The sequence below is a fragment of the Hippopotamus amphibius genome, chromosome 15 (genome assembly GCF_030028045.1).
Source record: "Hippopotamus amphibius kiboko isolate mHipAmp2 chromosome 15, mHipAmp2.hap2, whole genome shotgun sequence".
Lineage (NCBI taxonomy): Eukaryota > Metazoa > Chordata > Mammalia > Artiodactyla > Hippopotamidae > Hippopotamus > Hippopotamus amphibius.
The window spans coordinates 34,270,402-34,283,572 of record NC_080200.1 but is presented as its reverse complement, the minus strand read 5'-3'; positions in this window follow the sequence as shown (position 1 = coordinate 34,283,572).

Here is a 13,171-nt window from a genome sequence, read left to right as displayed (position 1 = left end):
CCCGGGACCCGGGCCGCCGAGCGGCCTGCAGGCTCTGTGGCCGCGGGCCGCCGAGCGACCCTCGGGCCGCCGGTCGACTTGCAGGCAGGTCGACCAGCCGGCCGCGGGCCGCCGAGCGCCCCTCGGGCTGCGGGCGCCCGGGACCCGGGCCGCCGAGCGACCTGCAGGCTCCGTGGCCGCGGGCCGCCGAGCGACCCTCGCGCCGCGGGCTCCCCGAGAGCCGGGCCGCCGAGCGGCCTGCAGGCCGCGGGCTGCCGGCCGCCGAGCGCCCCTCGGGCTGCGGGCGCCCGGGACCCGGGCCGCCGAGCGGCCTGCAGGCTCCGTGGCCGCCGGCCGCCGAGCGACCCTCGGGCCGCGCGCGCCCGAGACCCGGGCCGCCGGCCGCCGAGCGACCCTCGGGCCGCGCGCGCCCGAGACCATGCCCGCCGGCCGCCGAGCGACCCTCGGGCCGCGCGCGCCCGAGACCATGCCCGCCGGCCGCCGAGCGACCCTCGGGCCGCGCGCGCCCGAGACCATGCCCGCCGGCCGCCGAGCGACCCTCGGGCCGCGCGCGCCCGGGACCCGGGCCGCCGGCCGCCGAGCGACCCTCGGGCCGCGCGCGCCCGGGACCCGGCCCGCCGGCCGCCGAGCGACCCTCGGGCCGCGGGCGCCCGGGACCCGGCCCGCCGGCCGCCGAGCGACCCTCGGGCCGCGCGCGCCCGGGACCCGGGCCGCCGGCCGCCGAGCGACCCTCGGGCCGCGCGCGCCCGAGACCATGCCCGCCGGCCGCCGAGCGACCCTCGGGCCGCGCGCGCCCGAGACCATGCCCGCCGGCCGCCGAGCGACCCTCGGGCCGCGGGCGCCCAGAGACCCGGCCCGCCGGCCGCCGAGCGACAGCACGCGCGGACTCGGGCTGCGCAGCCCCGGGCTGCCGGTGGACCCGCGGCCGCCGCTTGACCCGTGTATGCTTGCTGTTCATCTCCTAGAGATTCCTGCACCAAGCTGATTGAATGAGGAACATGGAAGCACTGTATATAGGCTTTGCATTTTTCTCTTCGTTTCCTGTACTTTGCCTTCGTTTCCTTTGCGTGTGCTCTATTTTATTGTACATGTTATATTGCTTGTTATTTTTTTATTCATTTAAGGTAGGACCGCTTTTATGCGTTTCTACACCTCCCCGCCCCCCCCCCCCCCCCCCCGCCCCGCGTCTCCCTCCTCTGGTGCCCGCCCCAAATGAGGTCGCATCATCTTTCATAGTGTACATCCTGGGCCAGCATAAGCTTTCCAAGAATAAAATGCCCCCCCGCCTTTCCTTCCCAAGGACACCACGAACACCTCCTGTCCTGTGCAGTGCTTTTTCACCCACCGCCAGCAGAGGGCCCTCTCTGACAGACCCAGGAACTCCCCTGCTCCGAGTCATCCAGGAGAGGCTGTTCCGTTCTGTGTGAAACGGGTGGGGTGGGCTGATGAGACATCATTGCTTAGAAGGCCATCGGGTTCACCGGTTCGGTGGCAAGAGAGAACATCCTCATCCTCCTTGAGGTTGACTCGGAAGGTCTTCGGGCCCGCAGGACACCGCCCCCAAATGGGCCTCCGTGGCATAGGGAGATTTTGCCATGCGAGGTGACAACAGGAGGGGAACACGGACCCTCCTTTCCTTCTCCCGTCTGAAAGCAGGAAGAAAATCTCTCACGGGAACAGGGTGGTGGAGGGGGCGGCCGGGAGGTGTAGAGATGAGGACTGACTGCTTTCCTGTCTTAAGAAATCACGAATCATCCAAGTGGGACCGCTCATAACACACAGAGGACAGAAGTGTGGACGAGATGAGGAGAATGTGTAAGGGAACGTCTTCCACAAGAACTCTTTTCCATAGGCCGACTTCAAGACTTTCCAACATCTCTAGGTTTAGGGGTGGACTGAGTGCCATGAAAGAATGGACATTCAGCAGCCTGTCTACATCATCTCCAAAGAAGGGAAAATGCTGAAACGTCCCTAGCTCCACAAGCCTAAGGGTCTCCCTGCTCCGGAGAGTTGGAGCATATGCGTGCTTCCATGCCTACACAGATCTTGCGCTTTAGGGAAACCACAAACTAGGCAGGAGCCTGGACTTCTACAAGGCAGTCCATGTTCACACGGGTCACTGTGGTTGGCTTCCTTACTTTCATTGGATTGGATTGGGGTGGGGTGGGGTGGGGTGGGGTGGGGTGGGGTGGGGTGGGGGGCGGGGGGGGGCGGTGACAAATGTCCAAGGATGAGGCATCCTAAAGAAGGAACGTGTGTGGTCCAAGCTACCCGAGGTCGCCATCCTCATTGTAGGAAGAGGACCTCTTTGGGGAGTGTGGGGAGGGGGGAGGCAAGGTAGAAGGTATGCAGATAAGGTTTGGGGGAGGGAAAAAAAGACATTTCGGTCCTAAAGCTAGTCATTTCGAAATGGGAAACAAAGGACACAAGGGAAAAGCTAAAACTGGGCACAGGCGATTGGAAAAGGTTTCTGAGGAGAAGAATCTTCGGAAAGGAATGGGAACCGTGGTCAGGACTGCTTAAGATGAGGATGGATTCAAGGACACACATGAGTGTTCGTATCAACAGGAAACCAGTGCAAAACTAGAATTCAGTTTTCTGTCTCTCGGTGAAAAAGGCCAACTTTGGGCTCGGGCTTGGGTGTTTCTTCTATTGCTCTGCTCTCTCCGTCATGAGAGAGAAAGCTTTCCTTCCTTTTTCCGGAAGGAAGGAAGGAAGGAAGGAAGGAAGGAAGGAAGGCAGGCAGGCAGGCAGGCAGGCAGGCTTATGTCTTCTAAAAATCATCACTTCTTTTCTAGGTTACCTTTATCAGGTCTTGGGGGACTCACGTGGACTTAGTCCTCTTGATATTCAAAGAGCCAGGGTTGGCTCACAAGGAAAGAGGCGTCTCTCTTTGCCTAGCAAGTCTTTCCCTGGGATGTGGGTGACGTGGCTAAGGAGGCACTGTTCCCCAGTGACCTATCTAACTGTTTTACACTCGTTGGGGTATTTTGGACACATTTGCCCCCAAACCGAATGACACATGAAGTCTTTTGCACTTAGAATGCATGTTGAGAGAGGATCCAAGAGGAGAGGGCCTAGCTCAAGAATGTGTTCTCTCTCCTTCGAAAGCAGAGCCATGAAACGGAGTAGGCTTCCTGGAGAGGTTTCCTGACATGGGAAGCATTGTCGAAGAGGAAGGAACGTGAAGCCTTCTTTGGCTTGTGTCTATACACGGGTGTGTTCCAACTGCTCTGGAAATGATGGGATCCTTCTTCTCTGCCCTGGCATACAGGGTTTTCGGTCGTCCAAATGGAGGCTCACACGACAGGGACTGAGCCCAGTATCAAGGAGATATTCCACCCGAGTTTCATGCCGAGGCGGCAACAACAGCCTCTTGAAAGATGATGGGGGGTGGGGGGGGGCCACACGTGGATCAATTCCATTCTGTCCATTCAACAGAGGGTCGGGGCTACAGCAGACCCCAGAGAGGGACAGCAGACCCCAGAGAGGGGCAGCAGCCCGGCCGGCCACTGGGTCTCCATGTCTCAGGCTTCCTGGGGAACCTCACCCCCCCCCCCAGGTCCCCGCCGCCCCCCGCATTCCGCCACCCACCTTGGTGCATTTCGAATGGCTCCAATTGTAAATAGATGCTGGTGGGAAGATTTCTACAGGTTACCTGCAATGGCTGACCTGTCATGCTTGTCACCCTGGGGGAAAACAATTCTCTTTGTCCCCAGAGGCGTCAGACCTCCTCTCTCAGGAACCCCTGAGCCCCGGCCACTGGACTTCACTCCACTGGCACGTAGTAAGGGTCATCCAAACGTTCCTGTGACGGTGAGTATGGTTTCCATGTGGGTTGAAGCCTTCCCTTGCTGCAAGCCTTCTGTCCTCACCATGGCATAGAGACGGTTAAAAAAAAAATTGTGTTTGCCACTTTGGGTATACCTTCCACAGCCTGCAGTGATCAAGGCACCCACTTCGCTGGGCAAGTCCTATGAGCCTTCACAAAAGCTCTTGCAAACTTCTTGGGACCATCACTTTTCCAGTCACGCTCAATCATCAGGCAAGATTGACAGGGCCGATGGGAAAACTGGACTCCGAGAAGAACGAGTGACCTACGTGGGGCTGAATGAACTGAGGACTAGGATGATAGTGTGTGTATGACTACTTGTCTACAATAGGACTGATTGGGGAAGCCGCTGGGGGCGGGGGGGGGGCAGGGTGCGGATACCTTAGGAGCTTGGGATGAACATATACACATTCCTATACGTAAAGTGGATAATCAACAAGCTCTTACGACTTGGCACAGGAAACTATACTCAATACTTTGTAATAACCTGTAAGAGAAAAAAAATCTGAAACAGAATCTATATCTATCTATCTATCTACCTATCTTTCTATCTAAATCACTGTGCTGTACACCTGAAACTGCACGACATTATAAATGCTTCCATTATTTCAAACAGAAAAGAATCTCCTAACCTGAGTGAGAGAGAGAGAGAGAGAACAGGACGGATTGTGAAATCTTTTCTTTTCCAGCTACAAGGGAAAATGAAAACAAACAAAACCCAATTTATTTTAAAAGTTGGACATCCATTTGGTGACTTGTACCCTTGTCAGCAAAATGGAATCACTTCTCTTTTTCTCCCTACCTGCTCCGTCCAGAATTCAGAAACTCTCCGTGAGGCTCCTTATTTCTTTGGCAAGAGAGTCACTTGCACGCGTTCCTTAGAGGCCCACGTTACGTTTCCATAAAACGGGAATACACACTTGTGGATATGAGATTCTGGTGCTATTCATTTTCCTTAGGGTGTTGCTTTTCACCTGAAAACCGGACTGGATCCTGAAGTCTTTCAAGTTGCCCCCAATATCTGGCTACAACTCTCTCCATGAATGTTTCCCACTTTCGCCCACCCTTTTGACTTGGCATCACTGACAACGAAAACGGCCCTTTGCCTGAAGCCCTACAGACCGAAGCTGGAGGACTTGGTGAAAACTTTAGAGACATGGCCACCACAGCTCCTGTGGAAACCATCCTGGTGCCTGTTTCTGTGAGAGCCACTCTGAAAGTCGAACCAAACACCCGACATCATCACAGCCATTTCAAACTGCTAAAGTTGCTTCCACCCTAACATCTACAAATCTTCTTCACTGACACCGCCCCCCACACGCTCCCCCCCCCCCCCCACTGGTTTATAATCGGCTCCAGTGATGGACCTTTGTCTTCCTTTGGTTTCCATACAAGTGCCTCTTAGGAAATAACCTGATTGCTTGCACCACAGGCCTAGTTTTTGGGAGCCCATCAACATCACTGCCTCCTGAGAGGAGATATGATAACTGTTTCACAGAACCGACCTGTTCTCAGAACTCAGAAACAGTTTCCATGAAATGGAGGCCTCTACTAACCTATTTTCTCCCTTTCCCTCCCTCCCCGCCTCCCTCCCTCCCTCCATCTCCCTCTCCCTCACACACACACACACACACACACACACACACACACACACACACACACACACACACACAGTCACCAGGTCAGCTTTCAATATGTTCAGAGTAGGCCGCCCCAAAATGTGTCTCCTTGAATTCAAGTCGCTTAAGAACTGGACAGCACAAGACCGGACATTCTGGCCCTCCTTTCTGTCCTCCCACAGCAGAGCACGATCTCAAGTTAAGACGTTTGCTTCCACGCATGTCCGTGATTCTCAAATGGTTTAGTGGGGTTTCCTGGGTTAGGAAAAAGAGGGGACTCCTATTTGCCTGAGACAAGGAGAAGTTCTCACACAACCTTCACCCATCCCTCCCTCCCTCCCTCCCTCCCTCCCTCCCTCCCTGCAGTTTGGAGGGGGCAGCCTAAGGGTGGGGAAATTGGGGAAGGAAAAAAAAAAGCCGTTCGATAAAGGGGAGCTCGAGGCAAAGTCAAAGGCTCCCGATCTGACCGGAGAGCATTCTGCATTTGAATGAAGCGATTGAACAAGGCCCTGCGGAATGAAGCGTCCGGACTTCCCCTCCCCCTCTCCCGGCAACTATCAGCCCTGGCGACTTGGGAAGGAGCGAGCGGTGGAGAAGCGGGCGGGGGCGGGGGCGGGGGCGGGGGCGGGGGCGGGACCAACAGACAATAGCCGCTGCCTGCCTGCCTGCCTGCCGGGCTGAGGCCTGAGGGCTGCGGGCCACGCTGGTTTCTGCAACTCAATCCCTTCCAGGAAGCACCTGTGATGACTGCTTGGCAGGGAATGGTCAAAGCTGAACTCTCTTGGCCTATTTCTGAAAAAGGCCTGAGTCTCAGCTACGACAGATTTTCTGGATTTCTTGGCCCATGCGCAGACCCGCACCCTCCCATCCTGTCAGATCCTTTGTACCCACACCTCCCCTGGGAGAGTTCGTTGGCCTCGTCTGGAACATGAACAAGCAAAACCAAACATAGTGTGACATGATGTATTGGTCTTTATTGAAAAGAAACGTGCTCCTCTCGCACACCTGAGGGCAGGAAGCAAAGGCACGTTCTCAGCAGGACGGGGGACAGGGAACCCGAACCCAGGCCGGTCAGCAGTGGCCCCCTGCCCCCCACCGCCCCGCCCTCCCCATCCCCGTCTCTCCCAGGCCCACGTGGGGCCTCCCTTCCCTGCCTCTCTCTGTGCCCCTCGTCTCCAGCTCCCCCAGCCCAGCTTCCGCACCCCCCCCCCCCCCCGGCCCCGGGAAGGGGAGGCATGTCTGTCCCAGCTCCAGTTCTGATATTTCACTTGTGAAACTTCCCTAGGCCCAGGTGCCAGCTTGCCGTCCTGCTGCTTCATGTCCGTCTCTATCAGCCATGCCCAAAGGGCACGGGAAATTATGGACAGCAAATAGCACACCTAGACGGTGTGTGCGTGGGGGGGGGGGTGTCCCTTCTCCAGGAAGCAGTGAGGGAACAAAAGGAGGCCTGGGGGAAGGAGTCCTGGGTGCCTATCATCGCGCCCCCGCCCCCCCACCGCCCCGCAGAGCACCATTCATTTCCATCTCCGCATCTGAAGGACACATAGTCCTGGTTGAAGCAACTTGATGAGGATTCCCCTCCTAACGACGTGACAGAACCTATGAAGAACTGCACTCCTTGAATCCATAAATGCTAACGGGATCCAAGGAGTTTTCCATCAATGGCAGAAAAAGAAATGGTCCTGAACATAATAACTGCCAAGTATTCCTCTAGACGGAGGCATCATTCACTTTTTCTTAACTTTTTTTCTTTTCATGTTTTACAATAAACTGTATATATTTAGAGTGTACAATTTGGTACCCCAATCTTCCAATTCATTCCCCCCCAACCCTCCCCGCTTTCCCCACTTGGTGTCCATATGTTTGTGCTCTACATCTGTGTCTCTCTTTCTGCCTTGCACACCAGTTGATGTGTACCATTTTTCTGCAGTCCACATATATGTGTGAATATACAATATTTGTTTTTCTCTTTCTGACTCACTCTCATTCACTTGTTAACAACAGTAACGATGACGACGACAAGGACAAGGATAAGGACCGGAAAAACAACAACAGAGAGAGCACTGGGCGAGTTTTCCACTTCTTAAAGGAAGGAGGCCGTGTTCCCAGGCAGGTTGGCTCAGCTGCACAGTTCCCTCCGGTGACTATTCCTGGGGGCACCGTCGAGGTGATGCACGAAACACACAGGAGGAGGCCTTCTTGAATGTCCTGCCCAGGAAATGGGGACATGATTCCAGCAGTGGCGATGGCTGCCCTTCTCTTTAGGGTGACACACGGGCCTGATGGCACCGGGCAAACCCTCCCCTCCCTCCCTCCCTCCCTCCCTCCCTCCCACCTACCTTCCTTCCTTCCTTCCTTCCTTCCTTCCTTCCTTCCTTCCTTCCTTCTTGAGGCTCTTGGCCTCCCCACTGAAAGGAAGAGCCCAGGGCCCAGCAGCAAAGACCTTCTGCTGATCCTTGCCAGGGGGCTCTCATTTTACACACTTGAATAGGATCAGTAGACACCGTCATCTCATGAGAAGCAGAAAATATCATCTAAAAGCCTACTTTCCTGGTGTCTCAGCGTCCAGGGCTCCTCCTTCTCAGGGATCTTGTGCTCTGTAGGGATAATTCACATGCTGGGGGAGTAGGTTCCCAATAGCATCTTATGAAATGGATTACAGGATGTCTTCCTTTGAAAAAGATAAAGATTATTTGGGAAAGTTATTCATATGAAGCACATGGATGATATCCTCTCTGATCTATATATTAGAGTTGACCGTTGAACAACCAACATGGGGGATTAGGGGGGCCGACCCCACACACACCATTGAGAACCCATGCATAACTTCACAGTCCAAGCTCTGTATCGGGGCTTCCACCTCTGGGTACTCAGCAACCAGAGATCCTGCAGTGCCATAGTGCACAGCTATGGAAAACATCCCCTTATGAGTCACACACACACACACACACACACACACACACACACACACACACACACACACGCGCGCGCGCGCGCGCACGTGCTCGAGCGCAGACATCTCAACTTTGTTACCCAAACGTTAGTGGTGTTCGAATAATCTTAGAAGTGATGACTGCTGTCTGATGAAATCAATGGATCCATCAATCAATCTATGACACTACACTTTGTATTTCCTAGTCTCAAAATTATTTGGAATTTGGCTCCTTAGAAGTTTAGCTTGGTCCTTCAAGGACAGTGTCAGTTGGAGAGAAAATAACATTTCTTCAAATCATGGAAGTGAAATAGTCCTGGACGCTTATGTGAAACATTAACATAATTTTTCTTCTTTATTTTATAAGATAACTGGAATTAGGAAGAAAATCTCCTCGTGAAAAACCAGGTGCTACCTTTCCTTGACTGATGATCGAAGAGGAGAAAGCATTTTCTGGGCCCATGCAACTTGAGAGAAGTTCTAACTTTTCTGGAAAAGAAAGATTCCCACCCTCCCCTTGCTCGGCCATGCTAGAAACCTTCCCCTGCCCCAAACTCTGACGTGTCCCCTTGTTTGGCCTCACTGTGTGTCGTCCGTGGGCACGGGAACACACTTGCGTTCCGTAACAGGAGAGCCTATGGAGAAAAGATCTCTGCCCACTTTCATGGGATCTGCATTGCTGGCTAGGTAAACCTAAGACATCAAAAGAAGTGCCTTGGAACACATGCTCCTTCCACACTGGTCACCTCATAGGATTCCTAAATGACTCTGGTTCAGCACTCACTCGACTTGGCTGTGTTTCTGTGCTTCCTGACCTAAAGGATCTATCTGGATATGCCACCCGATAGAAGCTGAAATAAATTCACTTTGGACGTGTGTGAATGCCGTTCATACAGAGAGTGGGGACTGCAGGGAGCTCTTGTGGATAAAGAAAAATGGGGGAACACATGTAGGCGACAGCACATAAAGTATAGAAAGATACACGAAGGTTTCCTTCGTTCGCGGGTTGGGAAGGGGGAACGACAGAACATTCCCTGCTTCTACTCTACGCACGCACGCAGGCAGGCAGGCAGGCAGGCAGGCAGGCAGGCAGGCAGGCACCGGAGTGGGGTGGGGTGGGGGGAGCTGGCTCCTTACCCCACCCACCAGGGACGCGTGCGCGTTTAAAGAGACCAGGAGGAACGTGGTGGCGGTGGCGATGAGGAAGGAGGACCACGTTCAAGGTGTGGATTTGCGGTGAGGGCTACGTGAGGTGACTAAGAACTCGGTGCAGTGAGCGGCCCATACAAGGACAGAAGCGATGGTCCCCTAATGCTTGCAGGGCCTGGCCAGGAGCATGAACGGGCGCCCGTGTCCCCAGGTTGGCATCATGACACTAGTTCATCCCTGTGAAACAGGATGTGTTTTCTGTGTTCTCCTGTCTTGACAAACACACGTCTTTACCTGTGTCTCCGTACAACGACGGTCTCTGCGTGACAGTCGGCAGAACATCCCCAGGGACAATTATCACAGAGACCTGAGGTTCTGCTTGGCTGGCAATGCTTGTGTGAATACTGCAGTGAGATACAGACAGACAGACAGACAGACAGACAGACACACACACACACACACACACACACACACACACACACACACACCCCTACGTATAATTATGTGTATTTAATATGATATCTGTATTGATTTTCTGTCTCAGATGACGAATGATGCTGTCAGCCTCATGATTTTCACACAGGGTTTCTGTGTGTGTCCTACTGTCGGGACAACATAGCCGGTCTGTGTCATGGAAGCAGAGACACCGTGGGAGTCACAGGAATGAAGACCTCGTTCTAGGAACTGGACCTTCCAGAGGCCTGGGAGCAGCTGGGCAGGGCAGGGCTGGGCTGGGCTGCGGAGGAGGGGAGGGGAGGGAAGGCTGTGGCTCTCAGTCCTCTGAGTGCCCGGTGGCAGTGGCGGAGGTGGCAGTGCCGATGGAGCTGTCAGCGCCCACAGGGAAAGGTAGCCACCGATGTGCGGGGCCACAGGGGAGACATGGAGAGACTCGGGGGAAGGCACAGCTGTCCCTCGGTGGATCTGCGGCCAGGCAGCCAGGAGTGGCCTGGGCCACTGTCGTCCAGGGGGCACCAGCTGGGAACACTAGCCAGACGCAGGGCGGCGGGGGTGGGTGGGTGTGTGTGTGTGTGTGTGTGTATGTGTGGATGGACAGCCTTCCACCCTGCACCTCTGTGCCCACCTGTCACCGTGTGGGATGGCGACAGCCTGCAGAGAGCCTTGGCTGTGGCTTCACTTCCAATGCCTACATCCCATCCAGCGTTCTCTTCGCACCAGCCCTACCCTGGGGTCGCACGGGGAGGGGGAGACTCAGAAAGGCGGTTCCCAGGCTGCCCCCGCATGGAAGTCACATGAGCCTCCGGACATGGCCGTGCCACGTCAAACACGCGTCTGGAGGTAGGTCAGACTTTACATTGTGTTACGGTTTGTTTTCTTGGGAGAAGTTGTGTCTCTTAGGCCAGGAGCAACTGGAATTGTCGGTCAAAGTCCTCAGGCAGCCCTTTGACTTGGAGGCCGAGCACAAGTTTGACACGGTATGTTTCCGGTGACATGGAATTGCAGATGGCCCACGAAGCATGCTCTCGGCAATACTGCCAAGCCTGTGGTCTCACAGGGGACGGTCTCCTCGACCGAGATGTCACCATCTCGGGAGTCCGCACCTGGAGCGACACGGTGACCTCAGGACGGGCGCCCTGTCTGTGCGCCCCATCCGGATGCGCGTGGACGGGAATGGAGCAGCTCTGGGAACGGTGGACGATGCCAGCTCTTGTTCTTCTGCTCTGCTGCCTGCCGTGCACGGCTGTGGAGAGGGACGCGCCGCTGTGGAGAGGGATGAGCCGAGTCCAGTGTCTCTGAACCCACCCCAGGCAAAGAGGAGCAGGACAGTGGGTGTGGGCCCTCCCTCGTGTGTGGCCAGGATCCTGTGCGGGGGGAGAGTCCCTGGCCCTCCCGCTGAGAGGAAGGTGCGAGAGGTGGATCGGCGGCGGCGTCTTTCCTCGGGGCCCCAGAGCTTCTGCGGCTCCGATCTCCCCTCTTCACAGTTCTAGTTGGCGCCCGCCCCAGCACAAACCTACCTGAGAGCTTCCCTGGTATCCGGAAGCGATGGCTTTGTGTTTTGAGGACGCAAGGGGAGAAAGAGCTGAGCAAAGCTTTTCCCTGGAACCTGAGTGTCTATGGGTGTGTCTGGCCCATCACCAGCGAGCGTGCTGAGTGCCACTTCCTGAGGGCAGGTGCTCTTTAAGGAAAGTATGGCTTCGTATCTTTGTGACACGCAGGCCCTTCTAGAATGTGGAGCGAGTTTCTCAAGAATCCCAGCAGAATCCCAGGTGCTGTGGAGGCTAGGGCCTCAAAGGTCCGGCTCCATCCCCTCTCTCCATCCTGGCCTGGCCTGGCCTGGCTGGGCCCCTAAGGACCCTGCTGGCCTCTAGAGTGGCCCCTGCTTCTCGGTTGGTTTCCACGCTGCTGCTCACAGAGCCATCTTCTCCAAAGGCAGCCGACCGCCGTATTCCTTCCGTGGAGGCCTGGCACGGCTCTCCTCGGCTTGGATGATAGCATGAGAGGACTGACAAGCTGGGTCCTTCCTCCAGGGCTGACCTTTTACAAACTCCGCCTTGAAGAGGGGTAAAGTCAGCATGTCATTCTCACGTGTAAGATGGGACCCGAGGGGCCCGTTCCTAGCTCTACCACTTGGGAGAGTGGGGGACTCTTCCGTCAAGGAAACGGAGAGCTCATACTTGATGGTGCGGTTGTCAGAAGCCTTTTTCTAAGCCTCCCCTGGCCCCACCGTGTCAGAAAGACGTGTCCCTCCACCTGCCAGGGACTTGATGAAGGAGAGTCACTCTGGTAGAAGTACCCGAAGCTCGAGGACTTCACTGCCGTCTCCCTTTCTCTGGCACGGGCCCGCCCCTGGAGGAGCCCTGTCTTCACCTGGCCGTGACGGCACCGCTCAGGGGAGCTGGAGACAGGACCCCAATGAGGGCAGGTGGATGGGAGCCTGTTCAAAATGACCTACACACCCAATCTGCCGTAGACATGGTCCACAGATCGTGGACGTGCCTGTGCCCCCGAAGACATCCGTGTGGCCCCGGGCATCCGGCAGCCATCTTCTCCATGTTCTCCTGACCTGTGCTCTCGCTCTTTTCTCCGGAGCACTCGCCTGATGATTCGTGGGGGCATGAAACCCCAGCTGGCAGGAGCCAAATGATCTTCCCAACACAAGGGAAAAGAAGAGGTGGGGTCCCGCATCCATCCAATGTTTCTGTGCCTAAGAATGAGTTTCTAAGAAATCTCATCCTCCTTTAGCTCCCTTAACACCCCCCCCACCCCGGCGCCCGCCAGCCCGGGCCATAGTATAGTTACTTTCCCAGATTTCCTCCCTCTCCTCAGCAGAACCGAAGAGATTGTAGGTGTTGCCACTTCTCTGAGTCTTTCTTTGCTTTCTTAGGAGGGCTGCCCCATGTCACGTAAAACTTGGAAGACATACATGCGTGAGCATCTCTCCTTGTGATTCTAACCCAGGGAAGAGCATTTAAAACTCGAAAGGAGGCAAACTAGGGTTCAGGCACCCAGAGTTGAGCTGGGTGGCCACTGGGAAGAGAGTTCCAGACCCCTTCCTGTTTGGGGGAGGGGGAAATCTCCCCCTCTGCCCCTCTTGAGTCCTCGTGGCTGGACTCATCCTAACATGGACTCAAGGCGGATAGAGGAAGCGGGAGCGGGAACACGTGTTCGTTTGTTGTTGTT